An 11,744-nucleotide genomic window follows, 5' to 3' on the forward strand; every position below is an offset into this window, starting at 1 on the left:
TCATGCATAGGCGGTGTCAGGGCACCTATGTTGGGAGGTAAAACATACCCCCCCTTTTTGGGTGCCTGGATCCGCCTATTATAGCAAAAACGTGTCAAAAGAGGATGCACAATAACTTTGTATATGTTATCACATGATACCTTTCATTCACTGTTCGTAAAACTGGTGCATACAGTTATAATACATCAGCATCGTGATCTTCGCCCAAATGACTCGCTTCACGAATAGGACCCCCCAATTCCCAGTGCTCTGGAGCCGCCCCTGGTAAATTTATGAACTTGAAATTTTCAGGGAATGTGCCCAATTAAGTTTTAGGAAAAGTCAGAAAATTTCAGCACCGTAGCTTCAGCGGTTTCGGAGATATTCCCGAAAAACCTGAGGGGTGGATGAAAACAACCCCCCTGCCACTAATAGGGTTAACTGTAAAATATGGGAGATATCCGCTCCATTTTAACGGTTTTTAGTTACCCTCCATCAGTGTATATCAATAAGTGACTAAGTTTATGTGCGTATGCTACAGGAACAGTCATGTCACTTGAGGTCAACTAGGGTCAAATTACGTTTTTGAAGATAACGCGACAGACAATGAAGCTAGAGCTTCAAAAATGGTGTCGTTGTGTTCTTCTTCATCAGCCGAGTCGAATGATATGCAATATAATGCATTTAGGTAAATAAAAAAAAATTAAGGAATTTTGAAATACGCATTTTTTGTCAATTTTGCAACACGATTTTCATCGATCTGTACTGAATATGTGGTGGACGCTAGCTAAAATACCAGTAGTAACATAAACTCTAAGATGTCCAGAGCTATTCAGTACCTACCTTAATATTTCACTTTCCGTCAATATTTGGAAGACACATAATGGTTTCATCAACTCGTTGTAAAGCGCTGGGGAGGTGGCCGGCGTGGGGCTTACCCCAGAAAAATCAACACTTTTTTAAAACTCGATTTTCTCAACATTATACTATTTCCACGAAACCGAATTTTTGGGAAAACACTGCCAATTGACTTATCTAGCTAACAGGATATCAACATTTTATACAGCACATATGGTATGTAATAAAAATGAAAAAGAGCTTACTATGCCGGGCTTCCCCCGGCTTCCCCTAAAATCCAAAATCCTGAGAATTAAAAAAAAAAACACGGAATATATGTTATAAAGCTCTATTAGAACATTAGATGACCCAAATTTCAACTTTCTATCTTGATTTTTGACCCCCAAATTGTAAAAAAGTAGCTCCAACATGCATAGGGCATGGTGACGTCATAAGCATTCTCGTGAATTAGAGGCACTTCTGAACATCGCATGTGAAAACAAATGGCACCACTAGATTCCTGGGACAAAGCTTGTTTAGAAAAGTTCGTTTTATGTCAAAAAATAAAAAGTTGAAAAATTGACTTTTTTCTTAGCCCTCGTTTAGTTATGTATGGCATAAACGATTTTGTATGCTTTCAATGCACACTTATCACCATCACAGTGACATGGGGTCACATATAACCATTACCATCGGATTTGGCGTGAAAAATAAGCCATAAAACATGTGTCGCACGCCCATGTAGCAGAAAGTGAAAACCGTGACCTTTCGTGACCTGACCTGACCTTGACCCGTACTTAGTATGACCCCTATACGCACATGGTACATTCACTAGAAACTTGGCATACCTTCTCCCCCATCAATTTGACGTCTCCTGTGTATTTTTTTAATTTTTTTCCAAAACTTTTTTAGATATATCGATTTTAGTGATGCAACTACATGGTGTTTTCAGTCAAAAAGTGGTAAATGTTTAAAAAATCGTCAAAAATCAAGTTTTGAAGCAAATTGCAAATTAACTCTCAAGCAAATGCGATCATTTGCTCCACACGGACTACGTGGAGAACAGTTGTAAACGATGCACCTGTCAAGTAAAGTATGAGGAGTACCTACCTAGGGAGAAATGCCTCGCCCCGGTGCGTTGATATGTTGGACAATGGACATTTTTCTCAGTCTGCAACCTACCGGGATTTATTCATCTCCTCAGGACGGTACTGCTCATTATTAGAACTGGCGGGGACATAAACATTCGAATGTTGTTGTCAACATTGTCCCGATATATAGGGAATTACGAATTGTGAATTGATCCCTATAAAAGAATCGATTCACTTCATAGCTCCCTAATCCTTTCATAACATTATCATCTTAATTTGACGCGTTGCTGTACTGTATTATTCGGGGACTAAAGTGTGCATTTGTGCGCTGTGGCCCGACTGGAAAAAATGCACGCTTTCGTCGAGAACTCGAGCGTAGTTGGGCGTTTGCTCCGAAATTTTTCGGCGTACTTCGGCGTAAATCGACGGCTTGCGCCGAAATTTTCGGCGTACTTCGGCGTAAATCGACGGTTTTCTCTATCTCTCTATCGCAAACGGCTCCGGAGCAGTCGCGAAAAACCTGTCAGGGGGTGGCACCAACCCCCCTCGGCCGGCGAGGGTTAAATGTCTTCGGGAGTTAAACATCTTAAATATCACTTACCTTGTCTCGTGTTCGTCTCAGGGTATTTAAGTCATGTTCAGTGAACCTGATTGTGACTCTCCCACGGCGGGAACAGTTCACCGATCGAGAGTGAGGTTATGGATTGTCGGATCCCCTAGTTCAGATAACGTATGCTATCGTTTGCGTATTCACCGTTGTGATTCCTGTATTTCCGGCGTGTGGTTTGCGAGCGGACGCTGGCAATCGGTCCTGCGTGGCCTGGTATCTGCCCGATCCCATCGGCCGTGCTTGCACCACGCCTGTTGAAGGCCCCGTCAGGCGTCAGTCACCGGCTGGGCACATACTGCTGATCAGAGCCGGGCAACAAAATAAAGGTTACGTTATGGAACATGCCAGTGAGTTTGTGAGTCAGGAGATTTTGTGATAGCGAACGCTGGTGCTCGGTCCCGCATGGCCTGCTGATGTCTATTGTCTGCCCGATCCCGTCGACCGTGCCAACAACCGTCTGTAGACAGTAGTCACTGGAAGACAGCCACGCACACACGCCAGCCCCCCCCCCCCTCGACGAAAAGTGCGTGGCTACAGGCTACAGCCTGCAGCCATCAGTAAGCCTTGAAAATTTTCGGCGCATGAAGCATGGCTTGGTAAAATAATTTCGGCGCATAAACCCTTGCGCCGAAATTTCGGCGCATCACCTCCGCCGAGAACTTCAGCGTAGTGGAGGCATTTTTTCCAGTCGGGCGCTGTGGTGATCTTTTAGAGACTGTACCGACTGGAATTTAGTGACCACTGTCCGTTTTAGAGACCGTACGGTACGGTCGGCGGCGGGCGTCCCGATCCTCGCCTGGGGCGGAGAGGGGAGCGCGCGTCCCCCTCCGCCGCATTCCGTCCGTCCCATTCACTGCCCGCTCGCGATGTGCGGAGAGCCGACGGAAGTGTCGAGTGTGTGCCGTGCGGTGTCATCTGCCGTCTCCTCTTCCGACCTGAAGGTAAGTTTCTGCCATGCTGTATTGCTGTGTAACAATAAAAAATTGTTCTCAATATTTGCAGCATTACAGACAAAAAAAAAAACGGCGCCGAAACGTTCACTCAAAAATAGCTGATCGAAAAAAATAGCTGAAAAAATAGACATTTAAATGTCTACTATCAGATACCAGAGCGCATTAGTAGCGTCGACGCTACTACATAGTAACACACAACATTAATTCAATATTAAAAATTGGTTGAAACCAGGTTGATTGTCAACATTGAGGATCAACCGTATTTCGACATCGATCCAGCATTTATTTCAAGTTGAATTTGCGTTGTATTTGGTTGATAGGAGATTGATATGCAATATTGTGATACAACATCAAAACAATGTTGTATGCCGATCACTTTGTATCGCGTTGTATGTATCACTTTTATGCCGATTAGTTACTTTCGACGGCAGGAGTCCCTTCAATCAATATATTATCATTGTAACATGTGAATGTCCACCTTGTTACAGGAACGCAGGATGCGAGGATCGTCGGGCGACACCACCACTCGAGATTCGTAGATCGATGGACGGAGCGGCAGCCGCGACGCGACGACGTGTGTCGTAATGTGACGGGATGTGACCCGGAAATGGCTGTGTATTTATCCCAGAAATACATTTATTCCGAATATTGACTTTGTCGGTAACGCGGGAACTCGTGGGTCTTTTTAGCATTCCTGGTCAACCGGCTCAAGATGCCCGAGTCGGAGATGCCCGAGTCGGAGGTGTGCTGAGCCGCTGTTTTCAGCAGCGGCTCAGCACAATAACAAGATGCGGAATACTTATAGAATGGCGAGTGTGGTGCCCTGTACGAGATCCTTTACGATACCCTGTACGACACCGTGCACGGTACCCTGTACGACACCGTGCACGGTATCCTGTACGACACCGTGCACGGTACCCTGTACGACACCATGCACGGTATCCTGTACGACACCGTGCACGGTACCCTGTACAACACCGTGCACGGCACCCTGTACGACACCGTGCACGGCACCGTGTACGGCACCCTGTACGACACCGTGCACGGCACCGTGTACGGCACCCTGTACGACACCGTGTACGACACCGTGTACGGTACCCTGTACGACACCGTGCACGGTACCATGCACGACACCGTGCACGGTACCCTGTACGACACCCTGTAGGAACCCTGGTAACAATTTTGTCAAAAATCCTGTAGGGTCAACCATACAGGGCTACCCTGTAAGATTTTTTCACTAGGGAACCCTGCCCTGCAGGCAAAACCGTTGACGTTAGGTCAAATCTGAGAGAATTACTCAGAAAGGGCGTTAATAGGGCTATCGAATGCGCTTTTCCGCGGCGCTGTAGCTCTATTGGTTCCCGAGTTATGCGTTGGCTTTCTGGAAATTGTCGACATTCGACCTGAAAATCGGCGAAATTTTGCCTTCAATGACCTCTGGTGACCTGACCTTTGACCTGACCAAAAAAAGGAGCGAAGTGATTTCGTCATTATTTTTGGCGCTCTTTCGAACGCCGCCTTCTGCGTATCGCTACGTGGCCCAGGAGCCGAGTTAGAAGGGGGGGGGGTGTTCAAACACCCCCCCCCCCCCCAGCAGGGCGTGGAAATCCAGGACCCCCAGCCGGGCGCGGGTTAAGCAGAAGGGCGAAAAAGACGTTAAGATGCAAAGACACTGGTGTGGGTCCGTCGTACACGGGTGTCGGACTTGGACCCTTAGAGCTGCCAAGCCGGCAGGGGGCTCCAGAGACCGGCGACGGGCCCTCAGAGCCAGAGGCCGGCAAAGGGCCATCAGAGGCCGGTGGTTACCTTCAGAAACCCTGTGGGGTCGTCTTTAGAGACCGGCACGGACTCAGGCGCCGATGGGGCCCTCAGCGTCGCCGTTGTGGGGCCTTCAAATGTCACCGGTTGGTGGCCGTCACATGCGCACTTGTGGGGCCTTCAGAAGCGACGGCGTTGGGCCCTCAGAGCCGCCGATACAGGGCCTTAAGAGGCACTAGTGTGGGGCCCTCAGATATGGCAATGTGGGGCTCGCTCTCGGAGGCGCCGGTAAAGGGGCTTCACAGTCGCCGGTGATAGCCCTCACAGGCGCCGTTGTGGGAGCTCTCAGAGACACTGGTTTAGGGCCATCACAGGCGCGCGTGGGGCCCTCAGAACTGCTGTTACGGAACGGACCCTTCATAGGCTGACAAGAAGGTATCAAGAGGTCACCGGCGCCTTCAGGAGCCTTGTGGGGTTCTCAGAGACCGGCATGGTGCTCTCAGACGCCGCTGGGACCCTCCGAGTCACCTGTGTGTGGCCGTCAGGAGGGTCACTGGTAGCTGGCTGGTAACTAACAAGGGCCCTCAGAACCGCACATGTAGGGTTTTCAAGGCATTGGTGTAGGGCCTCAGAGTTGGGGGTGTGGGGCCCTCAGAGACGCCGGTGTGGCACTCAGGGGCGCCGGTGAGGGCCCGCACAGTCGTCGCTATAAAGGCCCTCAGAGAAATGGGTGTGGGACCATTACAGGCGGATGTGGAGCTCCTAGAGCTGGCCCCCTAACCCAGCCAATTTGGTTCGGCGCAAGTCCGTTTTGCCCCGGCGACTCCGACATGCCAGATTTGGGCCGGTGTAAACGTGACGCTGTCAGAGCCGGGGTTTGGGTCGATATGGCTCTATTCCGATTAGCCAGTCTTTGCCGGGCATAAGTTTCTCCGTCGAGGGGGATAAAGGGGGCGGAGCCAGGGGGCAAGAGGGCGAAGAGAACGAGCTTGATTCGCCGACTTGGCCCGGCACTTTGCCGACCGATCGCCAGCCGGCGCCACCGGCGCCCGCCGTCGCAGACGCGTCGCCAGGCACTGCGACGCGGGCGGCGAGTCGGCTCGGGCCGGCCGGCAGGCAGGCGACCGCGACGGATGATCAGTCAGCGAGTGGCCGATGCGCACATTGTCTGAATCACCAAGAATCACAGCTTCAGCCCTATCCATCGGTTTTCTACTACTGGTATCATCGTGACCCTCGCACCTGGTTCCTGGTATGATGGCGTCCTCACGATGGCGAGGTCACAAGTCCGACATGACCTCACGTGACCTTTAGGAAAAATATGGCAATCATAAAACAACAAGCCTGTGTATTGCTAAGCTACTGACCTCAACCGACACATAGCACAGCAGGGCGTGTTTCGGCTGGACATGCTTTTTCGTTTTTTGGCAATGAAAAGAGGTGATTACATAAACATTTCATCTGTTAATATGTCTGGTGGCCCCCCCCCAAAAAAAAACGTTCCGAACTTTGGAGGCCTATATCTCACATTTGAGTGCAAATAACGAGCCAAAATTTTTATCAAGTTTGCGTCACTTCTTTGCGCATTGGTATGCCAAATTATGACACTGTACCATCATTTTCAAGCCAGCAATCTTATGTTGAATTAACCCTCGCATGTGTAGGGGGGGGGGGGGGGGTCGGATGGTTTTTCGCGAGTAACTCGCGTAAAAAGAGGCCGATCGCGACGAAACTTTCAGTACCCTCGCATTGATCAATTTTACACCTACCCTGAAAATTTCATGACCCTGACCTAAATGACCTTTGACCGGTGGCCTCTTTTCCGAGACCATGTTTGGCCGGAATCGCGATTCCGCGTATGTCGGCTCGCATTAGCCATGCGTTTGCAAGCTTTTCGTGGTTTCAAACGTCGCATTTGTCATGTAAAATGGACCATAAAACATGTATCACACGACACTTTCATATTGTGACCCCCCAGTGACCTGACCTCTGTGACCTGACCTGGTATCAGTGACCTCAGATAGCGAGGTATGTGTTTGACGAACAATGTAACGGGTGGTCAGTATGAAACTGGACAAAATTTGATTAAGCTAGCATCTCCAATTATGGACAGATTTTAATTATTTTTGGCAGGTGAATACTTCCAGTTATTCTATATTACCAGCTCAGATTTCAACTTTCTGCTATTAACTAGTAGAAAACATTGTGCCGGTAAGTCAGCAAGCGTTCCGGGACCTGTTCGCGCAAGTTTGTGAAAATAACACAAATTACAAACATGCTATCATTATGCGTCACATTACGCCATAGGGTGTAACCAGATCTTAAGAATATGTGATCATCGATAAAGTCTGAGGACTTGCAGATGTTTTGCATGGTGGGAACGGCAAGATCACCAAGAAAAGGCACATTCAGCACCGAAAGAAACAAACCGGTGCCGTCACCGAACAGTTGGGGCTCTCCTTGTGATCTCTGGGAAGAAATTTTGGAATCTTCAAAACATATGACCAATTAATGTGTCAACAAGCAGGAATCAGGTACAAAAATAGGATAAAGGTGACGGAGGCACAATATCGTACGCAGAAACCCCGCCTGCGCCGTCTGTCACCGGGTCCAATGCAGGGTAGCAAAAACATGAAGGTGCATATGGACGACGAATCTTATTTCACCTGCAGTGGCAGTCAAACACCTTCCATTGCCGAATTTTACACCTCAGCTGGTGGAGACACTATTCCACATGTGGCCCTCATCTTCGCTTTCGACCTGAGAGCAAGAATCCACCCGAGAGGCCCGTCTGGGTTGCCATGAGTCCGAGGGGCTCACACGTCCAGTTTCTTGCCGAGCACAGGCAATGAAAAGGGCGAACTGTGCTATGAAAAGTGTTTGAATGGCGTATTGTTACCACTTCTTGAGTCTCAGAACACAGAGCATGATGCTATGTTAGGTTCCGACCCTGCAACAATCACAGTACGCGCGCTAGAACACGAAACTTCTTGAGGAGGCTGGGGTGCCCGAAATAGCACGTGACATGAATCCGCCATGTACCCCTCAGATTTAGCCCATTGAGGATCTGTAGGGGCTCATCAGACAGAAAGTGTATAAGGGAAGGTGACAGGTCAGCTGAGACGCACAATTGAAGCGGAGAATCCAGCAGGCCATCCGTCAAATCGACTCGGAGGTGCCGCGAAAGACAATAGCGGGGCTGCCAGCGCGCGTGCGCTTGGAGGCTGACAGAGGTCCAGTGTCACACATCCATTAGGGCGAGCGTGATCACAACAAAATAATGGCACGGTAACGCGATTTTCGTTGCTTTCGCTTAAAAACTTTCGACACAGTAACAATTCAAACTTTGTCCAGTTTCATACTGACCACCCGTTACCATCGATGGTTTTCAATAACTTACCAATTTACTCGATTTCACAACACATTTCTTGAAATGCCTGTGAACGGTGAAAATCCTACCTTTGACCTGGCCTGTGACGTCATCGGTTTGACCTAGGTCAATGAAATTTGGTCACAAGGTAGTTCCCGGGTGGGGCTATCGAACGCCATTTGAATTTTGAAAATCGGCCGGTAAATTTCCGAGATCTTAGTGGGGGGCCGAAACGCCCCCAATTCTGGTCATCTCGAGGATTTGTACGACTTGATTTTTTATTTTTCACGGATCTATACATGCAAACCGTAGTATTTTAGATCGGATTCCGGCCGCAGTGGGCCATTTGGAATATCTGGTATAATAGTGTAACTGTACATCCCCATCATCCTCATATCGCATACAAAATGCAAATTGCAAGCGCTCCTCGAATCACAAACCCGTCCAAAAAAGTATGTTTCCCGATGACTGGATTGTTGACTGACTTTAGGCCCTTTCATTCAGCGTCGGCTCCTGACGGTCTTTGTTGGCCACTGAGAGCCCTCCCCGGCTACCGAGGGGCGGGCCTATATAAACCTTAGAAGACCCCTACACAGATAGCTGAGAGCCTCCAGCCGATCTTTAGAAGCCCACGCCGAATTTTGGAGCTCTTAAGCCGGCCTCTAGGAGTCCAACGCAGCTGACTTTACTTCCATGCGGTTTTGGATGCCGCATTCCAGCCCACGAGGCCCCAAGTCTGCCTCTAAGGGCCCCATTGGCTTCTGAGGGCCTAGACTCAGTCCGGCCTCTAAAGGTCCCTTGCAGAATTTTGAGGGCCCCACCAGCCTCTGAGAGCCTGCGTCGACCTCTGAGGGCTCCAAGACATGTCTTGAAGAATGTCGGGCCAGCGATCGCTGAGTCCAGTCAGTTGACAGTCCTAACTCGAAAGTTAAACTTTGTGGTTATCATAAACAACATCACGAACAACATTACCAATAACGATGGCACTTTTAGTTTTTCTTCATTCTATCGATTTACGGTTTCCCCGTATGATGTTTCCTCGTATCGGCCCACGTCGCTTGGGCCCGCTTGAGTAAGTAGGTAAGAATCACTTGTGTTCTCCAAATATTGATACCTACTTTTCTGGCTAGCATGAATGTGTCGTTTGTGGGACCACCTTAGAGCGGTATTGGATCTCTTTGTATGCGTCATATTGTGCGAAACAGTTCTCTTTCTCACAGGCCCTTGTGTTACTGTGTCCCCACCTACCTGGGCTCTCTACCTCCCTGTGTAGTGTGTAGGTGCCCTTCCTGTGGTCTGTTCTGTGCCCCAAGCTGTCCCCTGTCCTGTTGTCTGGCAAATGGCGTGCTCTATCCTGCACTGTATACCTATCTATCGCCATTCCCTGTGCCCTGTATATGACATTCCTGCATCTGCTCTATCCTGTGATTGCCTTGCATGTGCCTGGTCCTGTCGGCTTCCTGCCATGCATATGCCATGCCCTATCCACTGCATATCCGCTACCCTACCCTCCCGTACCTGATCTTTATCCTACCCTGCGCCCGGTCGATTCCCGTGCCCAACCCAGCTCAGTGCCCTTTCTGTCTGATGCCCCAGCCTGCTCTAGGTACTTAGATAGTCCCTCCCCATTCGTCAATGCCCTAAAATGTGGTGCCCTTCTTTTCCTGGCGAATGACCGGTCCATGGTTTAGGTCTTGCAAACCATCCGCATGCGCCCTTCAACCTCCTTTCTCCCTAGCAGACCCGGCCTGTCTTAAAACTTAACATCCCTGCCCTTTAACCCTACCCTGCCTGTTCTACACTTGCCTTGGCACTGCCCAATGCCCATGTTTCAACATTACATTTCCCCATCAACTGCCTTAACCTGACTCGCCCACTCTGTTCAGTTCGGTTCGACCCGGTCTAGTCAGCTTCAATCTGCTGACTTTGTCCTTCCGTATCCTTTGATGCTCAGCAAGGAGAGAGTCGGGGCTGGGGGGGGGGGGGGCTGCCCTGCCAACTGCTCAGTAGTGTGAGGAAAAGCGAATTCTTTCAAAAGATCATCTGAAATCAATTTGTACCTAATTAACCAACACAATTGAAAGATAATAAGTCATTGATGCATCGAAAATAAAATGTGATAAAGACCGCTTCCTTTCCTTGCCAAAACAAATGTCCTGAATACTTACAGAAAAATAATAAAAGCAATGCTGATAATAATTTTGCGGCATTTATGTCACTCAAATATGATGCAACAAGCCAATTTTCGGTCTTCGAAACATGTACGGACATTCCGTACAAGTTTTAAAAGGTCCGAAAACTTGTACGGACACTGTCTAGTGTCCGTAGTGGTGGCGACGCACGTGTGGCGCGTGGGCTGTAATGCTTGGATAGATCGTCCCGTACCCTTCTAAACGTGGGCTGTGACTGAACTGTTTCGCTGGATCAACCAGCGCCCCACCGTGACTGTGTCTTGATCAGGGAGGAATGTTCACGCGGCTGTGTTTTTAATCAAGAACGAGTGTAATGTTTCGGTACATCGCCTTTCACCCGACTGAAACGCTCACTGGCGTGGTACGTGTCACCAGAGGCTAGTAGCTTAGCAACCTACACATGTTTTTTTTGTGTGTTATGATTCATGATGGACACATTTTTCCTGAGGGTCACGTGAGGTCATTTCGGACTCCTGACCTCGCCATCATGAGGTCGCCATCATACCGGGGATCAAGTGCGAGGGTCACAATGATACCAGCCTTTATAGGAATAAAGAGAAGGCAGCAATTAACGAAGCATACTGCGAAATAATAGAATGAACAAACGGCTTCAAGCACCAAAAACTTCATTAAATTATTATATCCTAGCATAAAAGATGCATAGCAACATGGCGTTTCGGTAGATAGAGCTGATAAAGAGGAGGCAACAATTAACGTAGCAAAATGCGAAATAATAGGACAAATAAACGGCTTCAAACACCAATAACTTCATTGAATGACTATATCCTGGCATAAACATGGCATAGCAACATAGCTTGTTGAAAGCGCCTTCGATTGAATCCAAGAACAGATCTATGCGACTAATGTGAGGGGAGATATGTAAGATAAAACATTTTTATGTTGTCATTTTAATACGTTCTTTCAGCGCCGGCCGCCCGCCCTCCGCCGCCCGCA

The 11,744-nt window shown here is 48.7% G+C and overlaps 1 long non-coding RNA gene across 1 annotated transcript; it reads left to right on the plus strand.

The window, feature by feature from the left end:
* The first annotated feature begins 3,297 nt into the window (after positions 1 to 3,297).
* Positions 3,298 to 4,116, plus strand: LOC122390821. The gene is made up of 2 exons (XR_006258230.1): positions 3,298 to 3,458; positions 3,959 to 4,116. It is a non-coding gene; the product is annotated as an uncharacterized LOC122390821 (long non-coding RNA).
* The last annotated feature ends 7,628 nt before the right edge of the window (positions 4,117 to 11,744 follow it).

The sequence above is a fragment of the Amphibalanus amphitrite genome, unplaced genomic scaffold (genome assembly GCF_019059575.1).
Source record: "Amphibalanus amphitrite isolate SeventyFive unplaced genomic scaffold, NRLGWU_Aamphi_draft 000021F_arrow, whole genome shotgun sequence".
NCBI classification, from domain to species: Eukaryota; Metazoa; Arthropoda; class Thecostraca; order Balanomorpha; family Balanidae; genus Amphibalanus; species Amphibalanus amphitrite.